This window comes from Salvelinus fontinalis, chromosome 42 (genome assembly GCF_029448725.1).
Source record: "Salvelinus fontinalis isolate EN_2023a chromosome 42, ASM2944872v1, whole genome shotgun sequence".
In the NCBI taxonomy this organism is placed as follows: domain Eukaryota; kingdom Metazoa; phylum Chordata; class Actinopteri; order Salmoniformes; family Salmonidae; genus Salvelinus; species Salvelinus fontinalis.
The window spans coordinates 12,221,047-12,241,012 of record NC_074706.1 but is presented as its reverse complement, the minus strand read 5'-3'; the positions used below and the strand labels follow the sequence as shown (position 1 = coordinate 12,241,012).

At 41.6% G+C, this 19,966-nt stretch overlaps 1 pseudogene; it reads left to right on the top strand.

Annotated features, from left to right (window-relative positions):
• LOC129841072 (uncharacterized) overlaps positions 1-19,966 on the top strand; it is a 42,856-nt pseudogene that overhangs the window by 4,024 nt on the left and 18,866 nt on the right.

The window sequence follows — 19,966 nt, the reverse complement described above, 5'->3', positions numbered from 1 at the left end:
TGTGCCTTGAGTTCTAAATAAATCACTGACAGTGTCACCAGCAAAGCACCCCCACACCATCACACCTCCTCCTCCATGCTTCACGGTGAGAACCACACATGTGAAGATCATCCGTTCACCTACTCTGTGTCTCACAAAAACACGGCGGTTGGAACCAAAAATCGCATATTTGGACTCAACAGACCAAAGGACAGATTTCCACCAGTCTAATGTCCATTGCTCATGTTTCTTTGCCCAAGCAAGCCTCTTCTTCTTATTGGTGTCCTTTAAGTAGTGGTTTCTTTGCAGTAATTCGACTATGAAGGCCTGATTCACACAGTCTGAGGCTGGTAACTCTAATGAACTTATCCTCTGTAGCAGAGGTAACGCTGGATCTTCCTTTCCTGTGGCGGTCCTCGTGAGAGCCATATTCATCATAGCACTTGATGGTTTTTGTGACTGCACTTGAAGAAACTTTCAAAGCTCTTGAAATTTTCCAGATTGACTGACCTTCATGTCTTAAAGTAATGATGGACTGTCGTTTCTCTTTGCTTATTTTAGCTGCTCTTGCCATAATATGGACTTGGTCTCTTACCAAATAGGGCTATCTTCTGTATACCATCCCTACCTTGTCACAACACAACAATGCATTAAGAAAGAAAGAAATTCCACAAATTAACTTTTAACAAGTCACCTGTTAATTCAAATGCATTCCAGATGACTACCTCATGAAGCTGGTTAAGAGAATGCCAAGCGTGTGCAAAGCTGTCATCAAGGCAAAGGGTGGCTACTTTGAAGAATCTCAAGTATAAAATGTATTTAGATTTGTTTAATACCTTTTTTGGTTACTACATGATTCCATATGTGTTATTCCATAGTGTTGATGTTTTCACTATTATTCTACAATGTAGAAAATAGTAAAAATAAAGAATAACCCTTGAATGAGTAGGTGTCCAAACTTTTGACTGGTATTTTGTTTTTGTCCAGCACACCCCTTTTCTAAAATCTGGCCATGTGTGATGATGCTTGGCGTGATTCACTGAAATTAAACATGAATTAGCCTTCAATGAATTTGAATAGACATGTGGGTTAGAGTTATCTAAAAACAAAACAAATGACCCTGGGTTGGGGTCAATTCCATTTCAACTAAATTCACAAACTCAAAACTCCTCATAGAAAACCATGGCTAATTGTTCAATTTGATCAAATCTAAATTCATCCCTGCAGTTAACTCCATCCCTGGAATGAATCATGCAGTAAAACATAACCTTTTTGAATCCTCCAGACTGCATTTGTCCAGGGCCATAAGAGAGTCTGGAGCAGGTGGACCAGCCACTTGGTTTAACCCCACCCAGGACCCCAGCACAGCTCCTCCCTTTGCTCCAGCTGCAGTCACAGCCTCCTAGATCCACTCTCTATTGCGGGTCCAGGCCCAGAACAGGTAAGACTGGAGAGAGGACACAACGCCGGATTCAGAACTTAGAATGTTTCAATTTAAATGATTATACAACATTCTTGCAACCAATATAATGTTATATATATGGGGGATACAACCATCCTAGCTCTGCAGATTTCGCTGCGAAGAGAAAGAATCATTAGATAATTTGTTTTGGTACTGTCCATATGTAGCTTGTTTTGGTCGCTGGTTCAGGAATGGCTGAAAAATTGCAACATTTACCTGAGGCTAACTCTGCAAATAGCAACGCTGGGTGATTTGAAAAGTCATAGTCAATCGATCAATAATATAATAATACTTTCAGCAAAACATTTTATCTATAATTTACACTCTGTAGAAACTATGAGAAAAGAAAGGGAAAATGTATATAGTATGTATGTCACGCCCTGGCCTTAGTATTCTTTGTTTTCTTTATTATTTTAGTTAGGTCAGGGTGTGACATGGGGAATGTTTGTGTTTTGTTGGTTTTGGGTGTTTTTATGGTAAAGGGGTTGTTGGGTATAGTATATGGGTTTGTGTTGAGTACATGTGTCTAGTGTTGTCTATGTATGTTTAGTTGTCTAGGAGAGTCTATGGTTACCTGAATGAGTTCCCAATTAGAGACAGCTGATTTCGGTTGTCTCTGATTGGGAGCCTTATTTAGGGTAGCCATAGGCTCTCATTGGTTGTGAGTAGTTGTCTATGTCAGAACGTTTGTAGCATGTTGTATGTGCACGACGTTTATTAGTTTCACGATCATTTGTTGTTTTGTTAGTTTGTATTAAGTGTTTCGTGTTTATTTTTCGTCATCTTTAAAAATAAAAGAAGATGGCTTATTTTCCTAAAGCTGCGTTTTGGTCCATCAATCCTCCACACGATCGTGACAATGTATAAGATGGAAATAAAAGCTTAACTGTTTTTGTCCATTAGTTTTCTCGAATTAGGGGGGGATGGTAGGGTTAGGGGAACATAAAAAAGGAAAATATATTTACAAAATATATAGATACTGTATATATATCACAGGTCGACCGATTATGGTTTTTCAACGCCGATACCGATACCGATTTATTGGAGGACCAAGAAAACTATACCGATTAATCGGCCGATTTTAATATGTATATTTGTAATAATGACAATTACAACAATACTGAATGAACAATGAACACTTTTATTTTAACTTAATATAATACATAAATAAAATCTATTTAGTCTCAAATAAATAATGAAACATGTTCAATTTGGTTTAAATAATGCAAAAACTGTGTTGGAGAAGACAGAAAAAGTGCAATATGTGCCATGTAAAAAAGCTAACATTTAAGTTCCTTGCTCAGAACATGAGAACATATGAAAGCTGGTGGTTCAATATTCCCAGTTCTTCAATATTCCCAGTTAAGAAGTTTTAGATTGTAGTTATTATAGGAATTATGACGCGTCGACTATTTCTCTCTATACCATTTGTATTTCATACACCTTTGACTATTGGATGTTCTTATAGGCATTATATAGGCATATAGGCATTATAGGTATTGTCAGCCCATCTCGGGAGTTAATAGGCTTGAAGTCATAAACAGCGCTGTGACTCAAAGATTAGTAAGAGCTGCTGGCAAACGCAGTAAAGTGTTGTTTGAATGAATGCTTACAAGCCTGCTGCTGCCTACCACCGCTCAGTCAGACTGCTCTATCAAATATCAAATCATAGACTTAATTATAATATAATAAACACAGAAATACGAGCCTTTGGTCATTAATATGGTCAAATCCGGAAACTATTATTTCGAAAACAAAACGTTTATTCTTTCAGTGAAATACGGAACCGTTCCATATTTTATTGAATGGGTGGCAACCCTAAGTCTAAATATTGCTCTTACATTGCACAACCTTTAATGTTATGTCATAATTATGTAAAATTCTGGCAAATTAGTTCACAGTTCGCAACGAGCCAGGCGGCCCAAACTGTTGCATATACCCTGACTCTGCTTACACTGAACGCAATAGAAGTGACACAATTTCCCTAGTTAATATTGCCTGCTAACATGAATTTCTTTTAACTAAATATGCAGATTGTTTTTTTATAAGATAAGTTTAATGCTAGCTAGCAACTTACCTATATTATTTACATGAGTATTCAGACCCTTTGCCATGAGTCTCGAAATTTAGCTCAGGTGCATCCTGTTTCCATTGATCATCCTTGAGATGTTTCTACAACTTGATTGGAGTCCCCCCGTGGTAAATTCAATAGATTGGACATGATTTGGAAAGGCACACACCTGTCTATATAACGTCCCACAGTTGACAGGCATGTCAGATTAAGAACCAAGCCATGAGGTTGAAGCAATTGTACATTGTGTCGAGGCAGAGATCTGGGGAAGGGTACTGTACCAAAAAATGTCTGCAGCATTGAAGATCTCCAAGAACACAGTGGCCTCCATCATTCTTAAATGGAAGAAGTTTGGAACCACCAAGACTCTTCCTAGAGCTGACAGTCCGGCCAAACTGAGCAATCGGGGGGGAAGGGCCTTGGTCAGGGAGGTGACCAAGAAGCCGATGGTCACTCTGACAGAGATCTGGAGTTCCTCTATGGAGATGGGAGAACCTTACAGATGGACAACCATCTCTGCAGCACTCCACCAATCAGGCCTTTATGGTAGAGTGGCCAGATGGAAGCCACTCCTCAGTAAAAGGCACATGACAGCCCGCTTGGAGTTTGCCAAAATGTACCTAAAGTACTCTCACACCATGAGAAACAAGATTCTCTGGTTTGATGAAACCAAATTTGAACTCTTTGGTCTAAATTCCAAGTGTCACGTCTGGAGGAAACCAGGCACCACTCATCACCTGGCCAATACCCTCCCTAAGGTGAAGCATGGTGGTGGCAGCATCATGTAGTGTGATTTTTTTCAGCGGCAGGTACTGGGAGACTAGTCAAGATCCGAGATATCCTTGATGAAAACTAGCTCCACAGCGCTAAGGACCTCAGACTGGGATGAAGTTTCATCTTCCAACAGGACAACGACCCTAAGCACACAGCCAAGACAACACAGGAGTGGCTTCAGGACAGGTCTCTGAATGTCCTTGAGTGGCCCAGCCAGAGCCTGGACTTGAACCCGATCGAGACCTGAAAATAGCTGTGCAGCGACGCTCCCCATTCAACCTGACAGAGCTTGAGATGATCTGCAGAGAAGAATGGGAGAAATTTTCAAAATACAGGTGTGCCAAGCCTGTATTGCCATACCCAAAAAGACCTCAAGGCTGTAATCGCAGTCAAAGGTGATTCAACAAAGTACTGAGTAAACGGTCTGAATACTTATGTAAATGTCATATTTACATTTTTTTATCCATTTGCAAAAAATTATAAAAATGTGTTGTTGCTTTGTCATTACGGGGTATTCTGTGAGGATTGATGAGGGGCAAAAAACGATGTAATACATTTTAGAATAAGGCTGTAACGTAACAAAATGTGGAAAAAGTCAAGGGGTCTGAATACTTTCCAAATGCACTGCATATATATATATATATATATATATGGGGGATTGGAAATTATGCAGATAATTACATTGATGGAAGCTACAATTTATATGCAATATTAAAGCTGATCTACTCCCAATATATATTTTTTATAATTTAAAAGATTGTAAGTCGTGCTATGGTTGTGCCGGGGTTGTACTTCAGGCTTTAGGGAAAGTGTGAGTTTGTTATGGCTAAGATCTGCAAGTGTCAGACACGTAGAGCGGATGGTTAAGTTAGCATCTCTATTGTCTTATTGAGAGCTGAAATACTGTCAACCCCCCCCCCCCCCTCCCAGCCCAGAAATGCCTTGACAATGCAGTGTCTAAATTCCAACATAGTGAAATCGTGACATTGGTTGTGACAGATACTGTACCATAACCCCAAAAATGGCATTACTAGACCGTCAGGTCTGAAATCTCTGGGTCAAAGAAGGCTGGGCATTGGCTAACCCTGGAAAGATAACTCTAGACAAAAGGCAGGCTTAGGGCGAGTTAGCTACAAAGCTTTCGGGAAACTCACCCCCTGGATAGTTATATTCAAACAACGCAGAGCCAAAATGGCCCTTTCTGTTTTAAGTCAATGCTGACGTAATACACCCACTTTAGAGCAATCTCAGTTCAAACTTGATAGGATGCTTTAAACACTCCCTCTTCATCGACAGGGGAGCCCAAAACCACAGGACTCAAGTGAATGGAGATTATTTAAGTATTTACCTCTTCTCTTTGGTGCCATTGTCTGGGTGTCAAATGGTGTGTGTGTGTGTGTGTATATATATGTATGAGTGGGTGTGGGCGCATGGCAAGAGAGAGTTTGTCATCAGCAGCTCTCTACCGGGGAGGTATGTGTGTCTCCCCTGTCAGGGCAAACTGGCTGCATAAACAGTGGAGGCTGAGAAGGCCTGAGAGCCACCAGTTCAGAAATCCCTGTGACCAATCAGGAAGACCTGGAGACTCCCAGTCAGTTGGAGCAAAGAGAAGGGGGGCGAGGAGAAAGAAAGGGAAGAGGGGGAGTGAGAGAACAGGGGTGGGGTGGGAGAGGGGAAGAAAGAGGGAAAGAGACCAGGAGGGTATTGAAAGGGAGGGAATACAAGAGAAAGAGTGACCAAAATAGAACAGTGTGAAAAAGGAGCCAGTGCTGTAAAGTAACAAAGTAAAAATACTTTGAAGTACTACTTAAGTAGTTTTTGGGGATATCTGTACTCTACTTTATTATTTCTGTTTTTGACAACTTTTACTTTTACTCCACTACATTACAAAATATTATTTTTAAATTTTTACTCCCATACATTTTCCCTGACACCCAAAAGTACTACTTACATATCAAATGCTCAGGCAGGACAGCAATATGGTCCAATTTACACACCTATCAATATAACGCGTTGTCATCTCTACTGACTCTGATCTGCCTGACTCACTAAGCAGAAATAATATGCTTGTAAATAATGCCTGAGTGTTGGAGTGTGCCCCTGGCTGTCCTTACATTTAAAAAACAAGAAAATTGTGCAGTCTGGTTTGATTTACTTTTACCTTTTACTTTTACTCAAGTATGACAATTGAGTATGTTTTCCACCACTGTACTTAAGTACATTTAAAACCAGATACTTTTACACTTTTGCGCAAGTAGTATTTTACTGTATCACTTTCACACAATTTTACTTGAGTCATCTTTACTTGAGGTATCTTTACTTTTACTCAAGAATGACAATTGAGTACTTTTTCCACCACTGAAAGGAGGAGAGAGAAAGTAAGAGGGTGGAGAGAAAAGCAACTCAGGAATAGAGAGGAGTGAGAGGGACAGATAAAACGGTGAGAGCAAGAGAACGGGGTGAGGGAGAGAAAGAAAAACTCAGAGAGAGAGAGAGAGAGAGAGAGAGAGAGAGTCAAATGATTGTGAACTCTTTAATCCCATAACTGATGTGTCTGATTGACAGGACTTTTTCTTGCTTTCCATAAGGCGTTCACCCGCATGCGTCCAAGTATTGTTATCTTTTGAAAACGTCTGTTAGTCAGTTACACTATCAACCACCCTGTGGACACTAGGCTACATTTACAAAGTAAGTAAAAAATGACTAGCCTTGCACATGCCTTGGCTTGCCAGAATGGCTCATCGGAGATGGAAACTATCTCCTGTTTCTATAGCGTGAGGCAGCTTGATGTACAAGTACACCCCCTGGACAGGTCTATTGCAGGGCCTTACCCCCAATCTATCTCATTAACATTTACAACGTATCAGTGTCAAATTTCCCTAATATCAACTTTTGGTCACCACATATCAAGTCCATGCAAGTTTAAAAGTGATAGAATATTTTGGATATGACTACTTAATTGGCTTGGTATTGAGAGTGGAAAACAAAAAAGCAGTATTTTTTAATAGAGATGGTACTGTATATCTGCAATATGAATGCAACCAAGAATCTGTACTGTTTGGGTGCCTAAATAGTCATCCTAAATCCACACACACACACACACACACACACACACACACACACACACACACTATGTATACGTATCTGAATGTCACGGAAACGTTTTCACTTTCCTTAGCTGAATGCTAGACCAGAGATAGCTAGAGTTAGCTAGACAAAAGTGTCTGCTTACAGCTGACTAAAATGTAGATGATGTGGTTCTCCCCACCACAGGTTCCTGGAGGTCCAGTCACGTCACACAGAGCTAGGCCTACAGAGGACCAGTTGGATTGTAGCTCCAGAGCTGAAGAGACTTAGAGGACCGGGAGTTTGAGAAGCTTTGGAAAAAGTGTGTTATCCCCCTCAAAATCTTTCTATATATGTATAAGTCATTTATGAATAATACGATGTGGGCACATAAGTAAAGTATGGTTATTTTTTAAACGATAAACATTATATACTGCATTTTCGGCATTTAAGTATGTGCATCAGCGTTGGAGTAAAATCAAATTGAAGTCAAATCAAATTACTCAGATTGAAAAAATGTCATATTTTCAATGATTTCTCAATAAACTGAAAAGGACAAAAAGGAAAAATAAAAAGGAGCATTTATTTAAAATGTAAAAATATAAATATATGAACTCAGCAATAAAAGAAACATGCCTTTTTCAGGACCCTGTCTTTCAAAAATAATTCGTAAACATCCAAATAACTTCACAGATCTTCATTGTAAAGGGTTTAAACACTGTTTCCCATGCTTGTTCAATGAACCATAAACAATTAATGAACATGCACCTGTGGAACGGTCGTTAAGACACTAACAGCTTACAGACGGTAGGCAATTAAGGTCACAGTTATGAAAACTTAGGACACCAAAGAGGCCTATCTACTGACTCTGAAAAACACCAAATGAAAGATGCCCAGGGTCCCTGCTCATCTGTGTGACCGTGCCTTAGGCATGCTGCAAGGAGGCATGAGGACTGCAGATGTGGCCAGGGCAATAAATTGCATTGTCCGTACTGTGAGAAGCCTAAGACAGAGCTACAGGGAGACAGGTCGGACAGCTGATCGTCCTCACAGTGGCAGACCACGTGTAACAACACCTGCACAGGATCGGTACATCCGAACATCACACCTGCGGGACAGGTACAGGATGGCAACAACTGCTCGAGTTACACCAGGAACGCACAATCCCTCCATCAGTGCTCAGACTGTCCGCAATAGGCTGAGAGAGGCTGGACTGAGGGCTTGTAGGCCTGTTGTAAGGCAGGTCCTCACCAGACATCACCAGCAACAACGTCGCCTCCATACTGGGAATAGGTCATCTAATGTGTAATTGATTTCAACCATTCGTTCATTTTGGTACAGTGCGTCACCATCTCTAATTACCAGCTGTTGTCAAATACAAAGCATACCGGTACATTTTTTAAATGTCATATACTATAAAACGTTTTAATTTTGCAGAACCAAAATACTACTTGGAATGCAAGAACGGGTATTCAGACAAGGACAATGTATTCTTCTTACCACAGATTTCATCATATATCCAGGGGAGCATCAGCCACGCTTCCACAGTCACCACTGTGGAGGCTAAACTGGCTCAACTCCTCCAGTCAGAGTACCTCGCTCTGTTAGAAATGTTTCAGTTAGTAGTGATTCAACAAATAGCAAATATGAGCATATTGTAGCAGCTAGATACACTACACGACTAAAAGTATGTGTACCAATAAAGTTGGTCCCCCTTTATATAACAGCCTTTACTCTTCTGGGAAGGCTTTCCAGTAGATGTTGGAACATTGCCGCGGGGACCATGAAGAGTAAAGGCGGGGACTGATGTTATGTGATTAGGCCTGGCACGCAGTCGGTGTTCGAATTCATCCCAAAGGTGTTCGATGGGGATGAGGTCAGGGCTCAATCAGTCAAGCCAGTCAAGTTCTTCCACACCGATCTCGACAAACCGACCTCGCTTTGTACACGGGGGCATTATCATGCTGAAACAGGAAACGGCCTTCCCCAAAATGTTGCTACAAAGCATAGAATTGTCTAGAATGTCATTGTAGCGTTAAGATTTCCCTTCACTGGAACTAAGGGGCCTAGACCGACCCAGGTCACAATATTTCTCAGCCAGTGATTGTCAAGCAAATAACTGTCGGTCTCACGGTAATTGACTGTTAATCAACATAAACACATTTAGCATCTGCTGGCATCCACACATAGCCTACAAGCCACTGATGCAGACCAATTCACCTTTCCAGAAACAAGGTTCTCACTGTTGCCGCTTGCTATAGACCACCCTCTGCCCCCAGCTGTGCCCTGGACACCATATGTGAATTGATTGCTCCCCATCTATCTTCTGAGCTCGTGCTACTTGGTGACCTAAACTGGGACATGCTTAACACCCCGGCCATCCTACAATCTAAACTTGATGCCCTCAATCTCACACAAATGATCAATGAACCTACCAGGTACAACTCCAAATATGTAAACACGGGCACCCTCATAGATGTCATCCTAACTAACTCGCCCTCCAAATACACCTCTGCTGTTTTAAATCAAGATATCAGCGATCACTGCCTCATTGCCTGCATCCGTAACGGGTCTGCGACCAAACGACCACCCCTCATCACTGTCAAACGCTCCCTAAAACACTTCTGCGAGCAAACCTTTCTAATCGACCTGGCCGGGGTATCCTGGAATGACACTGAACTCATCCCGCCAGTAGATGATACCTGGCTATTCTTTAAAAGTGCCTTCCTCACCATCTTAAATAAGCATGCCGCATTAAAAATATTTAGAACTAGGAACAGATATAGTCCTTGGTAAACTCCAGACCTGTCTGACCTTGACCAGCACAAAAACATCCTGTGGCATTCTGCATTAGCATTGAATAGCCCCCGTGAAATGCAACTTTTCAGGGAAGTTAGGAACAAATATACACAGGCAGTTAGGAAAGCTAAGGCTAGCTTTTTCAAACAGAAATTTGCATCCTGTAGTACTAACTCAAAAAGGTTCTGGGACACTGTAAAGTCCATGGAGAATAAGAGCACCTCCTCCCAGCTGCCCACTGCTCTGAGGCTAGGAAACACTGTCACCACCGATAAATCCACTATAATTGAGAATTTCAATAAGTATTTCTCTACGGCTGGCCATGCTTTCCACCTGGCTACCCCTACCCCGGTCAACTGCCCGGCACCCTCCACAGCAACCCGCCAAAGCCCCCACCATTTCTCTTTCACCCAAATCCAGATTGCTGATGTTCTGAAAGAGCTGCAAAATCTGGACCCCTACAAATCAGCCGGGCTAGACAATCTGGACCCTCTCTTTCTAATATTATCTGCCGAAATTGTTGCAACCCCAATTACTAGCTTGTTCAACCTCTCTTTCGTATCGTCTGAGATTCCCAAAGATTGGAAAGCTGCCGCGGTCATCCCCCTCTTCAAAGGGGGAGACACTCTAGACCCAAACTGCTACAGACCTATATCTATCCTACCCTGTCTTTCTAAGGTCTTCGAAAGCCAAGTTAACAAACAGATTACTGTCCATTTTTCGAACCCCACCGTACCTTCTCCGCTATGCAATCGGGTTTCAGAGCTGGTCATGGGTGCACCTCAGCCAAGGTCCTAAATGACATCCTAACCGCCATCGATAAGAGACATTACTGCGCAGCCGTATTTATCGACCTGGCCAAGGCTTTCGACTCTGTCAATCACCACATTCTTATTGGCAGACTCGACAGCCTTGGTTTCTCAAATGATTGCCTCACCTGGTTTACCAACTACTTCTCTGATAGAGTTCAGTGTGTAAAATCAGAGGGCCTGTTGTCCGGACCTCTGGCAGTCTCTATGGGGGTGCCACAGGGTTCATCCTCGGGCCGACTCTCTTCTCTGTATACATCAATGATGTTGCTCTTGCTGCTGGTGATTCTCTGATACACCTCTACGCAGACGACACCATTCTGTATCCTTCTGGCCCCTCTTTGGACACTGTGTTAACTAACCTCCAGACAAGCTTCAATGCCATACAACTCTCCTTCCGTGGCCTCCAACTGCTCTTAAACGCAAGTAAAACTAAATGCATGCTATTCAACCGATCACTGCCCGCACCTGCTCGCCCGCCCAGCATCACTACTCTGGACGGCTCTGACTTAGAATATGTGGACAACTACAAATACCTAGGTGTCTGGTTAGACTGTAAACTCTCCTTCCAGACTAACATTAAGCATCTCCAATCCAAAATTAAATCTAGAATCTGCTTCCTATTTCGCAACAAAGCATCCTTCACTCATGCTGCCAAACATGCCCTCGTAAAACTGACCATCCTACCGATCCTCGACTTCGGTGATGTCATCTATAAAATAGCCCCCAACACTCTACTCAACAAACTGGATGCAGTCTATCACAGTGCCATCCGTTTTGTCACCAAAGCCCCATACACTACCCACCATTGCGACCTGTATGCTCTCGTTGGTTGGCCCTCGCTTCATACTCGTCGCCAAACCCACTGGCTACAGGTTATCTACAAGTCTCATTTTGCAGCAATCTTCCTGTCAGGAAGTGAAAAATCTGAAATCGTGGCTCTGTTCCAGGGCCTTCCTATTCATTTGCTTGAAATCTATGGATATACATGCACTTCATACACCTTCCACTAGATGTCAACAGGCAGTGGGAGGTGGAATGGGGTGTCTAGCTTGATCTGAGGTCGAACAAGAGCTCTTGGAATGACGTGACCCCAAATTTCCTTTGTCCAGCAAGGTGCGGGAAGGAACCCTGGATTGCCTTCTGAAAAGCTTTCGGTATAGACGGCTAATATCTCCGGCTTTGATTTTATTTGATACATGTGATAATATCATCGTAAAGTATGTTTTTTCAATATAGTTTTATCAGATTATTGAACGTTTATCGGGAGTTTTGGCGTTTTCCGTTCTCTGCGTTTGGTGAAGATGGACAACTTCGCGCCACTTGGCTAGCTTTGATTGCTAATTCGACAGGAGAAGAGGACATTCTAAAACCAAACAACGATTTATTCTAGACAAAGGACTCCTTGTACAAGATTCTGATGGAAGCTCAGCAAAAGTAGGAACCATTTATGATGTTATTTCGTATTTCTGTGGAAAATGTTTAGTACTATTTTCCGCCCTCATTGCAGGCGCTGTCTCGCTATAACGTAAGCTGTATGTCGTACTAAAGTTATTTTTAGAATTCTAACACGGCGATTGCATTAAGAACTAGTGTATCTTTCATTTGCTGTACAACATGTATTTTTTTGTAAAGTTTATGATGAGTTATTTGATTAGATTAGTTGAGTGTCAGAAATATATCCGGATAATTTTGTGCAGTTTGGCTACGTATTCACATTGTAAAACCATGATTTGTACTGCTAAATATGCACATTTCCGAACAAAACATATATGTATTGTGTAACATGATGTTATAGGACTGTCATCTGATGAAGTTTGTCAAGGTTAGTGAATAATTTTATATCTTTTGCTGTTTTTTTGCAATCGCTACCTTTGCGGTGAATGAATGCGGTTGTGTGGTTGGCTATTGTGGTACGCTAATATAATGCTATATTGTGTTTTTGCTGTAAAACACTTAAAAAATCTGAAATATTGGCTGGATTCACAAGATGTTTATCTTTCATTTGCTGTACACCATGTATTTTTCATAAATGTTTTATGATGAGTATTTAGGTATTTCACGTTGCTCTCTGTAGTTATTCTTGCTGCTTCGGTGCTATTTGTGATTGTAGCTGCAATGTAAAACTATGATTTATACCTGAAATATGCACATTTTTCGAACAAAACATAGATTTATTGTATAACATGTTATAAGACTGTCATCTGATGAAGTTGTTTCTTGGTTAGTGACTAATTCTATCTCTATTTGGGGGTTTTGTGCAAGCTACCTGTGCTGTGAAAGAAATGTCTGGGCTTTTTTGTATTTGGTGGTGAGCTAACATAAATATACGTGGTGTTTTCGCTGTAAAACATTAAAAAAATCGGACATGTTGGCTGGATTCACAAGATGTTTATCTTTCATTTGCTGTATTGGACTTGTTAATGTGTGAAAGTTAAATATTTCAAAAAATTTTTTTTTGAATTTCACCTTTTCCACTTTTCAGTGGAATGTGGGGGGGGGGTCCGCTAGCGCGTGGCTACAAAGGGGATAAAACGGTTAACAAAGAAATAGGCTCTCCTATATGCTTAATTTATTAAAGTTATTAATGTAACTTTAGTTGTTCTAAAAATGTTTGGCTATATGTTTGGATTTTCAATAAATTGTAAGGCTGCATGAGCTCTGCTTTGTTTTTTGCACAGGCTGTATACACACTTCATTAGTCTCTCATTGACAATTTGACAAGCACTTGATAATGCCTCGAATTTCAGGGCGGCATCCCCTTTGTGGCCTTAATGCACCTTAAAAGAATCCATGCCTTTTGCGGTCAGTGCGGCCTGGAGTGCTGCATTGTGCATGGAGTGCTGCATTGTGCACTTCTCCTTAAGTGCTGAGAGCTTCTAAGCACCTCTCACTCACATGGCTCTCCGTCATGTGATCGGGTCTTTCTCACAGGCTACAAGTGAAGACAGACACCTCGGGGACGCAACTGTTCGCGTCCTTATCCAATTCCGAGGTGCATGTTGAAGATATTGGAAGAACTGTCCATAGTACAAAAGTCGACCTATTCTATTCTGTGCGATAAATAAATATTCCAAAAAATGTCTGGGACAGTAGTGGGATGCAATAGAATCCAAATTAATACAACCACTAGCATAATTATTTTTTTACACAATGTGGCTGACGCAACAGATCAGAACATTTAGCTTAAAATGTTGATAAATTACGATGCTATTTAATCACATTATTATAAGCACAACAATGCACACATGGCAGTAGGCTATAAGCGCAAACATTCCATTAGGGGGAAAACACCATTATCAAAAGTGACCGCAAATCCGATTATGCATGTAATGCTTTTATTATAAAGGTGAATTTTTATGGTGAAAATGATCTTTCCCAAACGTAAACCTCTGGCCCTGTTTTTCTCTGCCAGTTACACTCTTAATCAATCGGATTAATGTTATTTGGCCACTTTAGCATAGTATATAGGCCTATGGGCTAGGCTACATGAGGTGTGCGACTATGATTAGAAAAAGTAGCACAAAAAAAGGCAGTTTCATCACAAGTGATAATATATCATTCACAAGTGATAGGGTAATATTGTCACCCATCAAACTATTCTTGATTTAATTTTGTCTTTACATGTACTAAATAATATATGTATGAAATTTGTTTTGATTTAGAATGGACCATTATCATGCACCTGTCTCGAAACAGAGGCAGCGGAAAAAATACAGATAATCTCTCTAGGGGCACCACCAGGAGTCCCACCTGGGCGAGCCTGACGGGCCGGCCGAGACATGGGCACCGGCAGAGGCGTGGGAGCCTGGCGAGCCGGCTGAGGCGTGGGAGCCTGAAGATCCGCCTAAGGCGTGAAAGCCTGATGATCCTGCTAAGGCGCGGGAGCCTGATAAGCCGGCTTAGGCATGGGGCCCTGATGGGCCAGGTGAGGCACGACGAGGGATGGGAGCCCTATGAGCCGGCCGAGGCGTAGGAGCCCGACGAGCCGGCTGAGGCATGACGTGGGTTGGGAGCCTGTCAACCCAACCAGGGCAAGGAAACCTCTCAAGCTAGCTAAGGCGTGGAAGCCCGATGCGCCAGCTGAGGCACCCCCGGTTACATTGGCGGCGGCACCCGGACCCGACGTCACCAACAAAACAAAAAACTAAAACCTCCCTGATGCTTCGTATAGTGGTATCAGCAATCTGTAAGGATCGACGCTGGAGATGAGAAGCAGGTACAGGGAGTGAACATTTATTAACCACGGACAGGAACAGAATACAGACAGCGTCTGGACAGGGTAAACGAAAATGACAATAATGCTGACACAGGGATGAAACAGACAGATATAGGGAATGCAGTCAAAATGTGAAGGAGTCCAGGTGAGTCCAATGAGCGCTGCTGCGAGTAATGATTTTGACAGGTGCGCGTAATGGTGTATCATGACACTAGGCGAGACCCAAATGCAGACACTGGAGGCAGATGGTTGGAGTTTAAAAGATGTTTAATAAATCCAAAGGGAATAAGCAAGAGAATGGTCATGGACAGGCAAAAGGTCATTACCAGATCAGAGTCCAGAAGGTACAGAGCAGCAGGCAGGCTCGAGGTCAGGGCAGGCAGAATGGTCAGGCAGGCGGGTACAGAGTCCAGAACAGGCAAGGGTCAAAACCGGGAAGACTAGAAAAAGGAGAAAAAGCAAAGCAGGAAAACGGGAAAAAACACTGGTAGGCTTGGACATACAAGACGAACTGGCACAGAGAGACAGGAAACACAGGGTTAAATACACTGGGGTTAACAAGTGACACCTGGAGGGGGTGGAGACAGTAACGAGGACAGGTGAAACAGATCAGGGTGTGACAGCGGGACACCTAGCCTGATGGGAGCCTCCTATTTTTAGTAGAGGCCATCTCTCTGTTTTCTCGCACAATTGCATAGCCTATAGGAATGTTGCACAACATGAGCTCATGGGCTCTCATGAAGTGTGTGATTAGATTTTCGAACACATTTGCATTGATGTCAGAGCAATTAGAAGGGCAATAGAGTACTGAGTACAAGGCAGTTAGCAAGTTTGGTAGGCTACTAACGACCATCAGCAGCACCAGAGTTTGGAGAAGCGTAATTACCGTGACTAAACAGTCACGTGGAATTTGGCTGCCTTCATGACTCATGACCGCTGGTGTGGCGGTAATACAGTCACCGCAACAGCCCAGACCATTATTCCTCCTCCACCAAACTTTACAGTTGGCACTATGAATTCGGGCAGGTAGTGTTCTCCTGGCATCTGCCAAACCCAGATTCGTCCGTCGGATTGCCAGATAGTGAAGCGTAATTCATCACTCCAGAAAACGTGTTTCCACTGCTCCAGAGTTCAATGGCGGTGAGCTTTACACCACTCCAGACGACGCTTGGCATTGCGCATGGTGATTCTTAGGCTTGTGTGTGCGGCTGCTCGGCCATGGTAACCCATTTCATGAAGTTCTCGACGAGCAGTTATTGTGCTGACGTTGCTTCCAGAGGCAGTTTGGAACTCGGGAGTGAGTTGCAACCGAGCACAGACAATTTTTTACCCGCTTCAGCCCTCGGCAGGGCCGTTGTGGCCCACCACTTCGCATCTGAGCCATTGTTGCTCCTAGACGTTTCCACATCACAATAACAGCATTTACAATTGCCTGGTGCAACTCTAGCAGGGCAGAAATTTGACGAACTGACTTGTTGGAAAGGTGGCATCCTATTACGGTGCAACGTTTTATACACCTGTCAGCAACGGGTGTGCCTAAAATAGCCGAATCCACTAATTCGAAGGGGTGTCCACATACTTTTGTATATATAGTGTATGGTCATCTCAGTTGGTTCCTTTTCTTTTTCTCTATGTCTCTCTCTCTTTCAATGTGCTTTCCAACAGTTCATTCAACAGAACGTAATGGTGAAAGCGATACATTTTATAGTTTCAGATATACACTGAGTATACAAAACACAAATTATATTGAAATGTCAATTTCTAGCACCAAGCAAAACGGTATATGTTCTCCTCATGTAGACTAGATGAAGGTGTCCTCATCTTCATCTTCATCTGTATAGCGCTCAACCATGAGGTTCAAAATCCAGATATGTTGTTTTGAAAATGGCAAATTAATCTGTGCTAAGTTAATTTGCCTCTATGTGTATTTCTCCGGTTGACTAGTTTGAGGTGTATGTGTATATGTGTGTGTATGTGTGTCTGCCTGCATCTGCATGTATGAGCATATGTTTGTGTGTGACATCGCTGTGCACCATTAGTCCTCTGATTGAGAGAGGATGTGTCCATCTCGACGTGATGGCCGCAGAGAGAGCTGATTGACCCTTGACCCGGCTGTGTGGGGTGAGGAGGGGGCCCTGTCGGAGGGCTAATGACCAGCGGCTGCTCAGGGGCATTATGGGCCATGGCTAAGTGACTGGGCCGGATGACCACCCTCTGTCCTGACCCGATGCCTCTCTTTTGTCCCCCCTCCTGCCCTTTTCTTGCACCCTTAACCCCTCTGGACACACACACACATACACACACACCCTCTCTAGATTTGGCCTGGAGGTCGCAGACCCTGAGTTTGAAAAGCTGTTGGACAGGCTGCCCCTGGACAAGGACGGAAATGTCCAGTACCCCGTCTTCATGGCTGCTTTCGACACAAGGTAATCCCCCAACTCACCCCCACCCCTTCTCTCCTTGACCACTCCACCATCCCTTCACTGACGTTACCTTGCCCCCCCCTATCTCTATCTCTCTCTCTCTCTCTCTCACTCTTTCACTCTCTCTCTCTTTTACTTTCTCGTTCTCTCTCTTCAGTGAAATCTCTCCACTCTGCTCCCTGAATGCAGCTAAAATGTATTACGTCTTCACTCATTTATTTTTATTTGTTGTTAATTAGCACAGTCTCCATTTTCGCCATGTGTTGTAAACCTCCCCTAAACCAGCGATTCTCATCTGGTGGACCCACATTTCGGTTGCGGGAGGTTTTGAATGGGTTGCGAGTGTCTGAGTAAAAATAGTACAAATACTACAGTCTGAACTTAAATGACTAGGTAGAAAATGTGTAGAAATGATACTGAACCTATATTTTAAAATAATTTAACCTCTGAACTATTTTAGTAATATAGAGTTATTAGCAGCACTATTTAGCGGATTTGGTTGATTTTGTGGTCTCAAAGCAGTGAGCTTAACATTCTTCATCAAGAATATGGGCAAAATGTAATTATTGACAATGAAAAGGGTGGGACTGTTGTTCTCTTGTCACATCATTTGTACATTTACTATCAATATAGGGTTAAACAAAGTTTTCCAGGTTGCATTTTTGCAACAACAAATAAATCCCGCTACGAAAATTGGATTGTGAATGAGACAACCTGGTTCAAATAGGGTCCTGAGGCAAAACCAGTTGAGAACAACTGCCCTAAACCACTCTTATATACTAATTGTGAAGTAAAGGGTTAAGGCTCTACACTTAACTAGCATAGATCCTCTTTTAGTTATTGGTTAAATAGAGTCTTGCACACTCATTTAGAAATCCTAACTCGTGAATCCTAGGAGAATCATAGGAGATCATAAAGTAATGTCAAATACAGTACAATAGTAGCCAGTATAGTTTTATGGAGAGTTTTATGGTCCAATAATGTTAATTTATATTTCTATGTAATCATCCTCCATAAATTGTAAAACCTCAAAATAAACAAATATGACATTTTTGAAATATTTTTCCAAGAATTTTGATCATGGTCTGCTTGGTTCTTTTTTTGTTGTGCATAATGGAATATGAAACAGAAGCTTTTTTCTTTACATCCCTGTGAAACATTTTCATTGAAAAGATAATAATTTAGAATTTCAAAAAAGATGTTTAAACATATTTTGTACAAAAGTTTTCAGGAAATGTGGAAATAAAAATTGCAGTCGTATGTATTCTCACCGCTGTAGCTTCTTGTTTTTGTTTGCATCCTGAAACATTGCTGTCATTGACAACTTGTTAATGTACTGTACTTTCAGAATACTATTCCACTCTCAATTATTTTTTTCGATTAATAAAAAAAAATATATTCCTTTTAAGCTGCAGAAGGCCAGTCAAAACATGTATTTTATTTCACTGAGTAATGTCTTGAATGTAGATTTGGGCTCATAGTATTTTCAGCATTTTTCTATTGGCCTGTGCTTTAGGCTCTAAGAATCATAAACTACTTGGTAGTGTGTTTTCCTGAAAGAAGAACATGATTTATGAAAATTTTTATGATATAATAATCTTTATGAAAAATGTTACGATATAATAATCTTTATGAAAAATGTTACGATATAATAATCTTTATGCATTTTTATGACAAGAAGTCATTAAGATCCTTTTTCTATTCTATATGATCATCTTTCACAGGGTTGGGAAGTTGTCAGACCTTTGTACAGATGTAAGATCTTAATTTGACCTATATTGTCACAGAAAAATAATCCTCCAGCAACAGGATTTGAACGTTTAATCCATAATATTCCTTGATTGGTGTCTAGGTTATTAGCTGGCCAAAATAGGCTACATGAAAAGTGCAATACTGTTGATATAGCTTTGTGTTAGTGTGGGTTTTCAGTGAATTTATGTAAATCATGACAATTCTGAGCAGCAAAAGAGTGATCAAATTAAGATCCCACATCTGTAGTTATCAATTGAATTCATGCCAATTTTACTATGTATTAAATCCTGATATGACACAAATAGTTAAGTATTGAATTATTTTTCACTTATCTGAAGTTGTTCCTATTCACAAAGTTGGATTGAAGATATATAGGTCAACAAGGTTAAACGTGATGGGCGAGTGAGAGGACAGCGTCTTATGCACGTGAACCCCAAAGCCGCCTCACACCACCAAATGAATGGCCAACAAAAACCATCCCAGTGTAAACGTTTCTTAAATTGAACAGGGTAATGAATTTTAAACTGCTATAGTAACTGCTCCCAGACATGTGGTTTTAGTGTGTGAGCGTGGGTGGGTGTGTGTGGTTCGGATTTGTGGATGTGTCTGTGT